Raw genomic sequence first — 18160 nt, 5'->3', positions numbered from 1 at the left:
AAATTTTTGGTCCAAAGCATCTTAGGAAGGGATTAGATGGTGTTGCAATGGCTTCCAGTGGAACTGTGAGAAGCCTTGGTGTTGTTTTCGATCAGGATTTGTCGTTGAAATCATATGTTAAACAGGTTTGTAAAATAGCATTTTGCCATCTCCGTAATGTTGCAAAGATAGTTCATGCATTTGTATCTTCTAGACTAAATTACTGTAATTTGTTATTAGCAGGATGTCCAAGTAATTTGCTGAATAGGCTCCAGCTGATCCATAATGCAGCAGCACGAGTACTGACAGTAATCAGCAAGAGAGACCACTTTTCTCCAGTGTTAGTGTCGCTCCATTGGCTACCCTTGAAATTCAGAATCCAATTCAAAACTTTATTACTTGCTTATAAAAACCAAAACGGCCAAGCTCCGCAATATTTGGAAGACCTGATAGTACTGTAGTACCGTATGTTCCTAACAGAGCTCTCCGTTCTCGGAGTGCAGGTTTACTTGTAGTTCCTAGAGTATCTAAATGTAGATTTGGAGGGCGAGCGTTCTGCTATCAGGCACCATTACTATGGAACCAACTTCCAATCTGGGTTAAGGAGGCTGACACCACCTCCACCTTTTAAAACTAAACTTAAAACCTTTCTGTTTAGTAAAGCCTATAGTAAGTGTTTAGTAAACCTCTAGTTAGTGTTTGGTAAACCTCTAGTTAGTGTTAGTAAACCTCTAGTTAGTGTTAGTAAATCTCTAGTTAGTGTTAGTAAATCTCTAGTTAGTGTTAGTAAATCTCTAGTTAGTGTTAGTAAATCTCTAGTTAGTGTTAGTAAACCTCTAGTTAGTGTTAGTAAACCTCTAGTTAGTGTTAGTAAATCTCTAGTTAGTGTTAGTAAACCTCTAGTTAGTGTTAGTAAATCTCTAGTTAGTGTTAGTAAACCTCTAGTTAGTGTTAGTAAATCTCTAGTTAGTGTTAGTAAATCTCTAGTTAGTGTTAGTAAACCTCTAGTTAGTGTTAGTAAATCTCTAGTTAGTGTTAGTAAACCTCTAGTTAGTGTTAGTAAACCTCTAGTTAGTGTTAGTAAACCTCTAGTTAGTGTTAGTAAATCTCTAGGTAGTGTAAACTCTAGTGTGTTAGAGTCAATAGTCACAGTTGCAGCTATAGAACAAGAATATAATAGTTAGTCTCAAACAGCTTCCTGGTATATATGCTGCTATAGCCCTACGCTGCAGGGGGGCACCAACAGGATCCACTGAGCGGTGCCCATCACCCCTCCTTCTCTTCTCCACTTCCATTTTCATATATTAATTATACATTTTTCATAGCCATCATTGTTGTCCATCGTTCTTGTAGTTTGTTGCGTTGGTCTGCCGCCCCCCCACCTCTTTCTCTTTTGTGCATGTTAGCAGGCCGGAGCTTCAGGAGCTGAATGCTGACGTGCAGTCCGCCCCCTCTGATCATTCCACTGCTTGCCTGTCTGTGTGGATGTCTGCTATATGCTTGCTGACATCCTGGCCTGGCCTAGCTGTTTCCAGAATTAATTAATAAATCCAGGTGCCCCCCCCCCCCCCTCCATCCACTCATGGCCACCGCCCTCCCTCCAGGTCCCCCCCCAAAAAAGAATATTCAAAATATCTTGCTTCCTAAAGGAAGGTGGACCAGAGCTCCTGTGCCGCCTCCATGCCCTCCTTCTGAAGGTCTGGGAAAAAGAAGAACTCCCCTCAGAGCTCAAAGATGCTCTGATAGTGACCATTTTCAAGAAGGGGGATAAAGCGGGTTGTGGAAACTATAATATATAACTACTGGCAAAGTACTCGCTCGTGTTCTCGCCAACCTCTTCCTACCACTGTCTGAGGAAGTTCTCCCAGAATCACAGAGCGGTTTTCGTTCATCTAGAGGCACAGCAGATATGATTTTTACAGCACGCCAACTCCAGGAGAAAAACCGTGAACATAAGACAGGCACAGACTGCAGCGGACAATCAGGTCTGCAGAGAGGATAGTTGGGTCTAACCTCCCATCTATCGACGGCCTGTACCGGTCAAGGACCAGGAAACGGGCAGGTCGAATCTCTGCTGACCCCTCACACCAGGGACACAGCCTGTTCCAACTCCTCCCCTCTGGACGGCGCTACAGAGCTCTGTGCGCCAGAACTTCCAGACACAGGGACAGTTTCTTCCCCCAAGCGGTTGCTCTGATGAACTCCCACAAATAATAGAGTCTCAGAGTAACCAATCACGTGCAAAAATCATCTAGCACCTTCCTTGACAACCATGTCTGCCTCACTCAGCTGCACCCCTCACTGTGTATTTCTTTGTATAATTTGTATAATCTTTTTGTATTTTTTTTGGATAATTGCCCTGTAAAATTGTAAATAGGTTATGTTTATTTTTATTCAGAACTGTCCCTTTTTCTTTTCTTTTCTTTTCTTTTCTCTTTCTACCTCAAACTGCTGCACCTTAAATGTTTATACTGTTTATTCTGTATCATAGAAATACCACATTTGTTTTATTGTTTATTTTATTTTATCACCAAAAAGCGAGACTACCGGAGTCAAATTCCTTGTTGGACAATGTTCGAACCTGGCCAATAAAGATGATTCTGATTCTGATTCTGATAAGCAGCCTTTGTACACGCCTTTCATAGACCTAGACAGTAGATCGTCAGGCCCTGTGGATCATCCTTCTACGTTATGGCTGTCCAGACAAATATGTCAGAATACTGAGGTTACTGAATGATGGAATGACAGCCACAGTACTCAACAGAAGTGGTTCCTTGTCTGAGCCCTTCACTGTGGAGACAGGGGTCAAACAGAAATGCATCATTGCACCCACCTTGTTTTCGGTCTTCATTTCTGTCATACTACACCTCATTGGCAAAGAGCTGCCACAAGGAATTCAGATCTGGTACAGGGCTGATGGCAGGCTCTTTAACCTTAACAGGTTCAAAGCCAAACCCAAGGTTCGAAACACCACCATCATGGAGCTCCAGTATGCGGATGACAATGCCATCGTAGCACACTCTGCAGAAGACCTCCAGGGAATCCTGAATGCCTTTGCTAAGGCATACAGAGCCCTGGGTCTGGCCTTGAACATCAAGAAGACCCAGGTGCTACATCAGCCTCCTCCCAACCAGCTTCCTACTCCACCCACCATAAAAGTCGACAACACCACGCTGGAAAATGTTGACCACTACCCCTACCTCGGCAGCCTTCTCTCCTCCAAAGGGGACATTGACTCTGAGGTCAATCATGGCCTGAGCTGTGCCAGCGGAGCTTATAACAGACTCCGGAAAAGAGTCTTTGAAGACCGAGATCTCCGGGTCGACACCAAGCTCCTGGTTTACAAGGCTGTGGTTCTCCCCACCTTGCTGTATGGGGCAGAATCATGGACGACCTACAGCAGGCACCTCAGAGCTCTAGAACACCAGAGAACCTTGAGAAACATACTCAGGATCAAATGGGAGGACAGACACACTAACATCAGCGTTCTGGAGGAAGCCAAAATGCCCACCATCACCACCTTAATAACGCAGCACCAACTCCGATGGACTGGCCATCTCATCCGCATCTCTGACACCCGTCTCCCCAAACAGATTCTACACTCCCAGCTGGAAAGAGGTCAGCGACCTCCAGGTGGGCAGAAGAAACGTTTCAAGGACAACATCAAGAACAATCTGAAGAAATTCCTGATATCATGTCAGGACTGGGAGCACATGGCGTTGAACAGGCATTACTGGAGGGCAGCGGTGCAAGAAGGTGCTGCACATCATGAGAATGAACCTGTGTCGCACTAACCAAAGGACAACTCTGTAAGGAAAGACAGAAAAAGGCTCCAGCACGACCACAACCCACCACCCCTTTCCCCTTTCTACGTTGCACAAAAGTATTTGGGTCACAGATCGGCCTCTACGCCCACCTGAAGACCCACAAGTAAACGACCCCGTGAAGAAGACTGTCATACTCGTCTCGAGTGACCGCCGATGATGACGATGATATCTTCATGCTGATTTAAATTGTGTGTGTGTGTGTGTGTGTGTGTGTGTGTGTGTGTGTGTGTGTGTGTGTGTAAGAGAGATGGATGCAGGTCTATAAGGTCTGTAGGTATTTTTGAATGTATGTGTTACATGCATACATATAAATATAAACATGCAAGCATGCACTTACAGATACGCACGCACACACACACACACACACACACACACACACACACACACACACACACACACACACACACACACACACACACACACACACACACACACACACACACACACACACACACACACACACACACACACACACACACACACACACACAATAAATATTGGTAATAGTCACAACAACCACAATGTAACTGTTCCTGACTTGTTTGGCGATTCATGTAATTTAAGAAGAACAATGGGAAGCAGCTGCTTGTGTGGACATCTCCATAACTTCAATGACACAAGCCATAATGCCTTTTTTTTTTTACCTCCTATCCCTCATGCCTCTGCTTCTCAACTTTGAAATAGATGAAACCCTGGAAAACCAAAGGTGCCACCTGTATTCAAGGAGAATGGGCAGACCACTGACTTGAAAGCTGCATTTAAAGGAGATCCATTTACCTGTTTTCTCCCAAAAACATTTCTTTGAGGTAAATATCTGTGGTTCCTACCAGATGCTGTGCTGTGCCAGCCATTGTGCGTCATGGCTACTTAAGTGGTCCTTACCAGACACACCATGGCACGAGTCAGAAGTGACTCAGAAGTGACTCTCAACTCCGCTTTGTGAAAAAGAGGCTCAAAACACAGCAGATCAAGCTGCTGGGGGGAGACACTAGGCGGGCAAAGAAAATCCAGTCAATTTTTAATATAAAACACCACGAGTGTGACTCATACGACAACATTGCATCATTACTGGGTGAAAAAGGCCACGGATAAACAAGTCAGAAAGTCTAAGATGAGATTTCAACCATGTATAAAGGTTCATTTGAGAAGCCGAAAAGTGGGGTTTATTTGGCACTACCCAAACTTTTTAAGGACAACAGCATGAAAGGACAAGACATGTTGTGAACTGAAGATCGGCTTTTAGAATGGAAGGCGAGTAAACAAATAGATAACTGCATGATGCTGTCATCTCACAAATCTAACCAAATCCAAGCTTTGACATGCGCCTGATTGAATTTGAGGCTGTGTTAAGGATAAAACAAAAACACTGTGGACCCAAAATACAGCACAGCCAAGCCTGGTGTGAACCAGGAGTAAGAGCACATACAAAGAACCAAAAATGACAGAACTGAACTGCTGTTTCTATGTATGCTACCACACATTTCCAAAATCTTCATCTTCACCCATAAAAATCTTAAGCCTTTTAAAAGTCACGTTCTTTATTCTTATCAGTTTTCAGCCTTTCCAACTGCTGTAAGTTCATCCATCCATCCTTCCATTCATCTTGACATTGCCTGTCTGCTGTTTATCACCATCTTCCATCCATCCATTCATCATCTATCTGGCAAGCTACTGAGCTAGCCCCCTTCACTTCCTACAAACATCAGCCATCCATCTCCTTCATTCTTTATGTCTTTTTCTGTACACATTTCTCTCTCCATTCACCCGTCTGTCTGCGTGTTTTCTTCTGTGCGCTGTTGGCAGCATTGCTAAAAGGCTGTCAGCTTTGACCTTTACCTGCACCCCTCAACTCCTCCAAAACCCTTCACAACCAACACATACACACACATGCACACACATGCACACATGCTTTCTGGAAACAGAGGGGCGGGTGCGCGCTCCTCCTCTGTCAATACAGTGAAGTACAAAAGCTATTGTCACTGCAGATGCACAAAAAGCGTCTTTGAGATCTTTTAAAAGCGCTCTATAAATAAATAAAATTAAATAAATATATATATATATATATATATATATATTATTATTATTAACATTATTAAAAAGCGTTTTAAGGCCACAAAAGAGAGGGAAAACATGCAAAAATATATAAATAGATAAAAAAGATAACGATATTGGAGCATCATCTTAAAAGGAGGAGTACTGGCAAACAACAAGTATTGATTGATTCATGTCTATTTAAGATCAAAATACCATCAAATGACCTTCAATGCAATCATCAGATAATAAAGCTGCCATTGTTTTCCCCAGTGGAAGTGTTTCACTTTAAAATCTCTCCGATGCTGGATGAATCCAAATAGATAACATGGTGAAGAAAATAATAAAAGTGTCTCCAGGGGAGTGGAAAGTGTTTTAGACATTTTTATGAAGTTCCTTCTGCACGCGAGAATGTATGTGTCATCATAAATAAACAAACTTAGTTATTGTTTTCTACAAGCCCTATAACAGGCACAGACTAAGCCCAGACTTTATGGCAACCTACTTAATCGGCAAAGTGCTCTTTGTCAGAGATTTTCATGGAAAAAGGCAGATTTATACCTATCTGTGGTGAAACTCTTCTGCTTTTGACCATTTCCAGGATAATTTCTTTGTTACCATGACAACACAACTGATAAGGAGACAGACTTTTTGTAAAAGGGGATCTTTGTAGCCTGCATTCTTATGGAGAACCCTTGACTCTAGGTTTTATTGAAGTATGTAAACCTCAAGCTGAGTTAATGTGCCAATGTTTATATATGTTTCATCACTATTGACTTTTCTTGATCATTTAAATGATGGTTGTACAACTTTCAGAACCTGAGACAATCAAAAATATCAATGAATGCTTCCGAGGAGAGAGGTATGTAATCTTCCTCATAGGTACATTTCAACTATGGGAGACAAAATTAGAAAGAAAAAAAAACAGGAGATCACATTGTAAGTTTTTTAAATAATGTATATGTAAATTATGGTGGAAAATAAGTATTTGGTCACCCAAATTGGTCACAAGCAAGATTTCTGGCTCTCACAGACCTGTAACTTCTTCTTTAAGAGGCTCCTCTGTCCTCCACTCAGTACCTGTATCAATGGCACCTGTTTTAACTGGTTATCAGTATAAAAGACACCTGTCCACAACAGTCACACTCCAAACTAAACCATGGCCAAGACCAAAGAGCTATCGAAGAACAACAGGAAAATAATTGTAGACCTGCACCAGGCTGGGAAGAGGGAATCTACAAAAGATAAGCAGGGTGGTGTGAAGAAATCAACTGTGGGAGCAAATGTAAGAGGTACAAGAACACTGATAATCTCCCTCCATCTGGGGCTCCACCAAGATCTCACCCCGGGGGGTAAAAATGATCACAAGAACAGTGAGTAAAGATCCCAGAACCACACGGGGACCTAGTGAATGACCTGCAGAGAGCTGGGACCAGAGTAACAAAGGAACCATCAGTAACACACTACGATCAGGGACTCAGATCCTGCAGGGCCAGACGTTCCCCCTGCTGAAGACAGTACATGTCCAGGCCCGTCTGAAGTTTGCTAGAGAGCATTGGGATGATGCACAAGAGGATTGGGAGAATATCAAGTGGTCAGATGAAAGCAAGTTGGAGGAGTTGGTAAAAACTCGTCATGTTTGGAGAAGAAAGAAAGCTGAGTTGCATCCAAAGAACACCAAACCTACTGTGAAGCACGGAGGTGGAAACATCATGCTTTTGGGGATGTTTTTCTGCAAAGGGACCAGGATGACTGATCCGTATAGGGAAAGAATGAATGGGGCCATGTATCATGAGATTGTGAGTGAAAACCTACTTCCATCAGCAGGGCATTGAAGATGAAACGTGGCTGGGTCTTTCAGCAGGACAATGATCCAAATACATCGCCCGGCAATGAAGGAGTGGCTTCGTAAGAAACATTTCAAGGTCATGCTAGCCAGTCTCCAGATCTCAACCCCATAGAAAATCTTTGGAGGGAGTATAAAGTCTGTGTTGCCCAGCAACAGCCCCAAAACATCACTGCTCTAGAGGAGATCTGCATGGAGGAACGGACCAAAATACCAGCAACAGTGTGTGAAAACCTTGTGAAGACTTACAGAAAACGTTTGACCTGTCATTGCCAACAAAGGTGATGTAACAAAGTACTGCCTTGAACTTTTATTCTTGATACATATTTTCCACCATAATTTACAAATTCTTTAAAAATACTACAATGTGATTTTGTGAATTTTTTTTTCTTCTCATTTGTGTCCCTATGATGAAAATGACATACCTCTTTCATCTTTCTAAGTAGGAGACCTTGCACAATCGGTAATGGACTAAATACTACTTTGCCCCGCTGTATAGAGTAAACCCAAATCATATCCTGACTACATTTTTGTTCATTTCACCGGGAGTGAGATTATTACCATTTTAGTTTTATAGTTTCCTTTTATCTGATGCCGGTCAGCCCAAATGCCTGAACTGAGAACTCTTCCCTAAAGTCAGACAAAACTACTTCAGTCTTGGCTTCTTGTGTCAGATTTTTTTCTTGATGAGTTAATTTCCCTTCCTTCAGTTATTCATTTTGCTATTAAATATTTACTTTTGCGTTTTCCAAAATAATATACATTTGGTGCACATTTGGTGCACATTTCAAGACATTGTAGGGATTTTAAAAAATGTACAACTTTATCTTTGTGTTTTCTGAGGGCTAAATGTGTAACAGACTTGGAGGGGTGGCCAGCACTTTGCTGCTCCAGGTGTTACACTCCACATATCAAAAATAGAAGATCTGAACTGCAGTGAACGCAATCAGCACCAGAAAAGATGTTGACTGTGTTTCCAATTCAGGGTGGATGCAGAGTTCAGAGAGCTTTTAAAGCGAGCGCTCCTCTTTATTCTTTGGGAATAATCAGGCTTGTGATGCGACTGGACAGATATAAGTGTGTGCTGCTTCACACAGCTGTCAGCCTTCCTGTCGGATCACGCTGGTGATTTTTCACAGGAAAGAGAGAGAGGAGGCTGTGACCAGGATACTGCAGTGACTCACCCCGCTGAGTCCTCTTCAACCGTTTGCTTTGGAAACAACCCTGATAGCAACATTTTCCTTAAATCTTGTTGTAACAGAGTGTGAAATCTCTGTTTTTTCAAACTGGATATAATTTTTGTCATACCAGTTTCTCTAAAAGTCATTGTCACAAGATAACTCAGGCTATAGTTTGGCATCTGGCTCTGACCTTATCATGTTGAAGTAGTAACAGTTGTAGTTCCTACTACTATTTACTGTATTTCAGAAGTGGGAGGTCAAAATAATTTGTTATTTAAGTGTTTCACGTTATAACGTGAAAGTTTTATTGTTAAAACAATAAATTAAAACGTTATAACGTGAAAAGTTTGTTGTTAGAACAATAAACATTTTATGTTATAACGTGATGTTTTTCACGTTATAACAAATATATCACAGGCCAGCACGCAGCTCCCGAAACTCCGGCCTGCAAACATGCACAAAAGAGAAAAAAGGGGGGCCAGGACAAGAAACTACAGGAGCGATGGACAAAAATGATAGCTATGAGATACTTATAATAAATAAAAATTGAAATGGAGAAGAGAGGAAGGGAAGAGGAGAGGAGAAGAAGGGTGAGAGGCCCCGCCCAGTGGATCATGTCGGTGCCCCCCTGCAGCATAGGCCTATAGCAGCATATCTACCGCAAAGCTCTATTTGAGACTAGCTATTATAGTCTTGTTCTATAGCTGCATCTATGACTACTGACTCTAACACACTAAAGTTTACACTACCTAGAGATTTGCCAACACCAGCTAGAGGTTTACCAAACACTAACTATAGGCTTTACTAAACAGAAAGGTTTTAAGTTTAGTTTTAAAGGTGGAGGTGGTGTCAGCCTCCTTAACCCAGATTGGAAGTTGGTTCCATAGTAATGGTTCCTGATAGCAGAATGCCCGCCCTCCCAATTTACATTTGGATACTCTAAGAACTACGAGTAAACCTGCACTCTGAGAACGGAGAGCTCTGCCAGGAACATAAGGCACTATCAGGTCTTAGAGCTAAGCTGTTTTGGGCTTTATATGAAAAAAAAAGTTTAAATTGGATTCTGAATTTTACGGGTAATGGAGCGACGCTAACACTGGAGAGACGTGGTCTCTCCTGCTGATTCCTGTCAGCACTCGCGCTGTTGCATTTTAGATCAGCTGGAGCCTATTCAGCAAATTACTTGGACATCCTGCTAATAACACATTACAGTAATCTAGTCTAGAAGATACAAACACATGAACTAGTTTTTCTGCATCACTCTGCAAGAGGATTTTCCTAATCTTTGCAATATTACTGAGATGGAAAAATGCTATTTTACAAACCTGATTAACATATGGTTTAAACGACAAATCCTGATCGAAAACAACACCAAGGTTTCTCACAGTTGCACTGGAAGCCATCGCAACACCATTTAATCCCTTCCCTAAGATGCTCTGGACCAAGAATAATAACCTCTGTATTATCTGAATTTAGAAGCAAGAAATTTCCGGACATCCAGTCCTTGATGTCCCTTAGACATGCCTGAAGTTTAACTAACGGTTTTGTTTCATCCGGCTTCATAGACAATCAGTATCATCAGCATAACAATGAAAGTGTATGCCGTGATTCTGGATTATACTTCCCAATGGCTGCATGTATAAACTGAACAAGATTGGCCCTAGCACTGAACCCTGCGGAACACCATAACAGACCCTTGACTGTTCTGAAGAAACCTCATGTACGTGAACAAACTGGAATCTGTCAGATAGATATGATTTAAACCAACGTAGAGCTGCCCCTTTAATCTCACCAACATGCTCTAACCAAGTGATTCTTAACCATAGGGCCGCGGCCCACACTTGGGCCGCGAGCGCCACCTAGTGGGCCGCAAAAAAAAATCAGTTTTGTACGTTTGGGCCGCGGGGGATGCAGGACTGCATAGCAACTCCCAACCAAATGAGGAGAAGAAGACACTCAGCTAGCTGTACGTGTAATAGTAAGAGAAATGGTGTGTATTTACAGAGTAAATCCTTCATTTTGCACAGAGTACGTTTAGATCCGCCAGGATCAGGGATCGATTACTTGGGTCTGCGCCCACCAACGGGGAGCGAGCGCGGCGTGATCATTTATCCCGGCTCGTCCCCGCGGCCGGGGAGGTCGGTGCCGCCCGGGCGGCTCCGTCGTTACTGATGAAGGATTGTAGATGTAAATGTGTGGGCTGGACTGTTGTTCGGGCTCGCAAAATCATCGGAAAGTGACTCTGCTGCAGCGGCCAAAGAGCTGCGGGCTCGTGCCGTCGCAGCTGATCAGGCTCGGATGAAACCTGACGTGCGCAGTCCTGACAACTTATTAATGTAAATAACTTAAAGTAAAATCAAAATAAGTTTTGTTCCTGCTCTATTTTTAAATATGCACACTTGTATGCTTGTGTGTGTGTTGACGGCGCCTTTCCACACGGCGCGCTGTGTGTGTGTGTTTTAAATCCAGAAATGACACCAAACTGAGGGTGCGTCTTTCTACACGGCGCCCGTATGGTCGTCAAAATACGGTAATTAGCTTGACTATATACAGAGATGAGAAGCGTAACAGGTGGAAAGGAAAGTTCAACCCAGAATGGACAAATTCATCCTGGTTCAGTCTTCCCACTGGGACAAAACCAGTGTCTCATACGTTCAGAGACCGTGGCGTTCAAAGTGCAAAAGTGAAACGCCACTGAAACAAAACACAAAGTTTTTCATCAAACATATTCACTCAAGTCTGAACTGAAGTCACAGAAAATAAACTGACCATCTTAAAACATCCTGGCCATGTTTGGGTCCAGATACAGCTGTGAAGCAGCTTTCTCCACAATGAACATAATTAAAACTAAATATCATTCCAGGTTCACCAATGAGCACCTTCACATGATAACCTGACACCATCCAGCCCAGATTTAAAGTCCTGACAGGAGAAATTAGAGCTCAGTTCTCTCACTGAACGACAGAAAGTGGGGGCATGCGATTATTAGAGGGGAAGAAAGAGAAACTGCAAAACTGTTCAATTGTTGAGACAATTAACAAAGGAAAGGGGAAATTCAAAGTGCTGGTAGAGAAATAAAATAAGATAGCATTTGAAAAATAAAATAAATCTATTTTATTTTTAAGAGAAAAAAATATGTGTAATTCAAGTTACACATGTTAAGTGGCAAATATGTACTTTTTTAATATAACAGTCAGATGCAGATGTTGATACAACTATGATGCTACTTGAATATATACACACACACATATATACACACACACACACATATATATATATATATATATATATATATATATATATATATATATATATATATATATATATATATATATATATTTAATTAATTGGGCCCCAAGGTCATAAAGGTTCAGAACCCCTGCTCTAACCTGTGCAGCAAAATGCCATGATCTGCAGTGTCAAAAGCAGCACTGAGGTCCAGTAGAACCAGTATGGACCCTAATCCCCTATCTGAGGTCCAGTAGAACCAGTATGGACACTAATCCCTTATCTGAGGCCATAAGAAGGTCATTCGTGACTTGAACCAGTGCTGTCTCTGTGCTATGAAGCATTCTGAACCCTGACTGAAAGACTTCAAACAGATAATTTCTATACAAATAGTCACATAGTTGGCTTGAAAATGCCTTTTCCAGAATTTTAGATACAAATGGAAGGTTGGAAATTGGTCTATAATTAGCTAAGGTGTCTGGGTCAAGAGAAGGTTTTTTAAGTAAAGGTTTAATTACTGCAACTTTGAAAACCTGTGGTACATATCCTAAGCTTAGGGATAGGTTAATTTGGTCTAGTATTGTCGCACCAATAAGAGAAAAAATATGTTTGAATAGTCGAGTCGGGATGGGGTCTAACATACATGTGGTTGATTTAGCTCTATTGACGAGTGAGGTCAGCTCAGGGAGGTCTATAGGATCAAAACAGTCTAGAGACAAGTCAGAGCCTAGGGAAGTCGCTAAAGCTGAAGAAAAGCCCACAACCGACTGGTTGATTTCTTCTCTAATTCTGATTTTACTGTTAAAGAAGCTCATAAAGTCCTCACTACTGAGAGCTGCAGGAATACACGGCTCCACAGAGCTGTGACTCTTTGTCAGCCTGGCTACAGTGCTGAACAGAAAACGTGGGTTACTTTTGTTATCCTCTATCAACGTTGAATAATAAGCTGTTCTGGCTTTGCAAATGGCTTTTTTATATACTATTAGAATATCTTTCCATTCACGATAGGAGTCTACAGACTTACAAGAGTACCACTTCCTTTCCATTTTATGCACGTTTTGTTTCAACATGCGGATATCTGAATTATACCAGGGAGTTAAGCTCCTGTGGCTAGAAACCTTCCTTTTCAAAGGAGCAACTTCATCTAAAGCTGAATGCAACAAATCAGCAGTATTACTAGCAAGGAAATCAACATCTGCAGAGGCAGAACCCAGGTCACTGGGCTTTACTGCTTCACTATTTTCCACTGTCGTAAGATGAGCAATGGCCTCCCTAAACTTAGCATAGCTTCATCAGACAAACATCTGCTAAAGTAACCTACTATTTTGCACTTCAACATCGACAATATTAAATTCAAACGTTATTAAATAATGGTCGGAGATAAAAGGGAGTTTACAGGTGACACCAACAGATCATCAGTTTCAACACCGTAGGTGAGAACGAGATCGAGGGTATGATTAAAAAAGTGCGTCGGTTTGTTAACTTTTTGTGAGATACCCATTGATTCTAGAAGAGAATTGAAAGCTAATTTAAGATTATCGCTTTCAACATCCATATGAATATTAAAGTCACCCACTATGATGAATTTATCTGTACTGATCAATAAACCAGATAGGAAATCTGTAAATTCAGACAGAAACTCTAGATAAGCACCAGCAGGGGGCTGGTACACTACCACTAACAAAACTGGCTTCTCTGATTTCCAGCTCGGAAATTTCAGACTAAGCGTGAGGCTTTCAAATGTATTATAATTGCACTTAGGTTCAGTTTTTGTTTGGAGACTGGAGTTATAAATTGCTGCGACTCCTCCACCCCGTCCCGTGCTTCTAGGAATGTGATGATTAAAGTAGCCAGGTGGAGTCGATTCATTCAAATTAACATACTCTTCCTCCTGTAGCCATGTTTCTGTTAAGCAGAAAATATCACTCTTGCTCTCTGTAATTATATCGTTTACTCACAGAGACTTGGAGCTTAAAGGAGCATGAGGCAGGATTGAGGCAGGATTTATGAAAATAATTCGTATACGTTTTAAGTTTTCTAGTAATAATGTCAGATGAAGCGTTCCAAACCAAAAAGAATGAGCCCTCTAGTGTATCTCTCCGTTGCCTTGAACAGGCTGTGTGCTGCAAAATGTGCTGCAATTCCGGGCCGGAATTTCCCGCGCTGTCCTGCAGATGTGATGTCACATGACACTGCATGCGCGTTCTCCCCGTTCTCCCGTGCCGGCTTCGCTGTTGGCTGCAGTAACCCCGACGGCCGTCTTGGCGAAGGGTGGCGCTAGAGAGTCTCATTTTTTTTAAATTTTTTTTTAAATTTATTTATTTATTTATTTTTTTTTTTACCTTGTCTGCACATATATTAGTGATTGATACCATGATGGTAGAAACCAAAAGTATATATATGTGCATTATTACCATATTTAATACATATACATATATATATACGCATACATATGCGTACACATACATAAATATACACATACAAACCCAGTGATTTTTTTTTTTTTGGGGGGGGTTCCGACATCCACTGCCAATCCAGGAAGCAGGAACACACTGAAACACACGTCAAGCACTGGAAATCTGCAACAAAAAACCACAAACAGAACACGAAACCGGCACGGAGCCAACCAAAACATGAACAGCAATCGACCTAAATCTTGAGATCTGTTCGCAGTCTGAGCTAAGCTACCGCTACCGCTACCTAACCCCAAAAACTAGAGAGCCAGCATGCAGGTGAACAAGCCAGTATGTATGTCTATGTGTGTGTGTGTGTGTGTATGTATATGATCATGCGTGTGTGTGTGTGTGTGTGTGTGTGTGTGTGTGTGTGTGTGTGTGTGTGTGTGTATGTATATGTTTGTGTGGCTGTGTATGTTTGTGTATATGTATGTGACTAAGTGGCTATATGTGTGTGTGTGTGTGTGTGTGTGTGTGTGTGTGTGTGTGTGTGTGTGTGTGTGTGTGTGTGTGTGTGTGTGTGTGTGTGTGTGTAATAAACCAAACAAAGCTCTACCTGAAGTGTATCTATAGTGGGGGAGGGGGGGGAGCAACCCCGCCACCCGCGAGACCGGAGGCCGACACGGAAGAGCCCGGAACCCAGGCCACCGGCAACCCTACAGAGGGGAGAAGCAGGAGGGAGGCAACCCACCACCTGCGAGCCCCCCCCCCCGGCGGTGGCCGAGGGGCCCGTGGGCAGGGCCCACACGGCGCGGGAAGAAGCAGCCAGGGATCCCGCGAGGGATCCCTGGGTAATAATAATAATAATAATAATAATAATAATAATAATAATAATAATAACCATCTTTGTATAATATAATATTGATAAATTATTAAGTTTTGTTTTCCTGCCAATGGAGGCCCAAATCCTCAATGGCAGGACCCTTCCATACCGCATTCTCACCGACACAGACACACAATCACGTACCATTTCCCCCTCCCCGGAGGGGTCCAGCACCGCCAGAAGGCACCCCAGGCTGCACGGCGAGCCCCGCCAGGCCCGGGTATCCCGACCCACCTATCCCAGGCCGGTGAGGGAACGCGGGTGATGTGGGACCCCCTCCCGCCCCTGGTGTTGAGTGCATGTGATTAATGCCATAAAAACAGGGAGGGGGAGGGCCAAGTATCGATTTGACACCGACCCCCCCCCCCCTCCCGAACAACGTGTCCTTGTCAAATGTATTTATTAAGTGTTGAATGTGCAGTGTCTATTTTGCTGTTAAAACCGTGAGGCGGGGAGTGCCAGGCCACGCGGGACAATGCCCCCCACGACCCGGACCCCCCGCCCCCCGCCCTTCGCCTATGTGCATATGAATCGTTTAGGGGGGGAAGGAGGGGGAGCGGAGGCTAAAGCCAGGAGGCAGGACCAGCAAAGCCGGCCCTGATAAGACACCCGCGCCCCCCCACCGGCCATCCAGTAGACGGGGGCCGGCCCTCCGAGCCGGGCCAGGGCCCCACCGTACCTCCACGGGCGCCCCCGGCGCCGCCGGAGCCCCCAGATGGAGGGGGAAACGGTCCAACACCCCCCCATTCATACTGACAACATAAGACATAGACACCTGGGAATGGTTCCACCCCGCCGCCGCGCCCGCCCGTGCACCCCCCGGTCAGGGGAGGCCCGATGACTGGACCCGGCCCCACCACCCCCCCGAGGCCACCCCGGCGGACACCCCAAGGGTCACGGAGTCCCCACATCCACAGGGTCACTCGGCCCCCGCCCAGTGACGGAGGACCAAGGCAGCAATGCCCCCCCAGCGCAGACAGCCACCCCCCACCCAGGCAGGGCCGGGCCCTCCGAGTGGGACCCCCACGTCCACGGCCCAGCCCCCCCCGGGAGACCCGGAGATGCCCTAGCCACAGCCCCCCGCCCGAGCCCCCCCCAGCCACCCCTCCCACCGCCATGAGGCAACCCCCCCCATAGGCCCCCAAGGCCCCCACCGGCCAGGGACAGGGCCCCACCGCCCCCCCACCGCCCCCCAGGGGCCACCAGACACGCCCCAGACCCCCCAAGCCGACCCCCAACCCCAAGGGCTACGAGATCACCACCCCCCCGCCCCCACTAGGTAACGAAGCCAATAATCGGGGACCAGAGAGAGTGCAATTCAGCCAAATGATTACATAGTAATTATCCTGGATTAATTACTATGTAAATGGAATATTCTGAATGTTTCACTAACCGGAATATTAGCAATAAACCGAATTTTGACTGCATGTAAACGTAGTCAGTGGTTAGTCTAAATATAAAACAGTATTCAATCAAACAGTAACATGTAGCTATCTTTTGAAAGATGTTAGGTGGTAAGAAGAAGAGACAGCAGAGAGATCTGCTGTCATTCTGGGCAAGCCCAGTGACACCCCCCCCTTATGCACCCCCTGACAATGAGGGTACAGAAGAGGCAGAAGGTCAAGAAGAGAGATCAGAAGAGAGACAAAGAGAGGACATTGAGGATGATGTAGAGGAGATTGAGAACACATGCATTGAGAACACAGAAACAGAGGAAGAAGAGCCAGCAGATAAAACAGTGGAGATGAGAGTAGACACAGGGAAGAAGCAGAAAACCAAGAGTGGAGCAGCCATCTACAGGTGCACTTTTAAAAGGGAGTGGACAGCAGAATGGCCCCTTCATCACTGTAGGCACAACCACCTCCTACTTTTGGTGCGCTATATGCAGACACGAGAACAGCTGTGCCCATCAAGGAAAGGCAGATGTTACAAGGCATATAAAGAGCAAAGCGCATCGTACCAAAGAACAGGCAGTACAGTCAACAGCCAGCATTGCACCATATTATGGCCCAGCCACTGTTGGTGGCATGACAGCTCAGGAAGTCAAGGTACTACATGCTATTCAGCTATCTGAATTGCACTTGCAGGTTATCAGCATAAATACATAGTAGTAAATGAAACGAATACCTTGTCTAATCTAATGTGCATTTCAACTGTTATTATTTTTTTTAAATTTTTATATGTAATAGCCTTTTCTTTGGACATTGAGTCTGCTGCTAAGACATTCATTCAATCAAAAGACACTCAATGTTTTAGGAATCTTTTTTTTTTTTTTGCATGATTTGCTTTTTAATTACCACCATTCTGTTGCAGACAAGGAGAGCTGAGGTAAAGGTAGCAGTGTCAATGGTGGAACACAATGTGCCATTTGCAGTAGCCGATCACTTCAGCCCATTGCTAAAAGAATCCTTCAAAGATTCCCATACTGCACAGAACTTCAAGTCTGCTCGCACAAAAATGTCCTGCATAATAAATGAAGCAGTGGCTCCTCACTTTAGAAAGGAACTGGTCATGAAGATGAGGACCAATCCTTTCACGTTGATCACAAACGGATCAAATGATACAGGTCATTACATTTTCCACACTTTCCAGCACCCATTTTAGAACATATTCATTGGAGAAGAGACACACACAATTTCAGTCTGTCTACCTTTAATCTCACATAAATGATATATTTATGTACTACGTATCGTTACAGGACTTGAGAAGATTAACCCACTCACTGTGCGGTTGTATGACAGTGACCTCAGCAAAGTTGTCCACAGGTTCCTGGATATGTGCCCCACCAC

Source organism: Cololabis saira, chromosome 5 (assembly GCF_033807715.1).
Source record: "Cololabis saira isolate AMF1-May2022 chromosome 5, fColSai1.1, whole genome shotgun sequence".
NCBI lineage: Eukaryota > Metazoa > Chordata > Actinopteri > Beloniformes > Belonidae > Cololabis > Cololabis saira.
Note: the sequence above shows the minus strand (reverse complement) of the source record.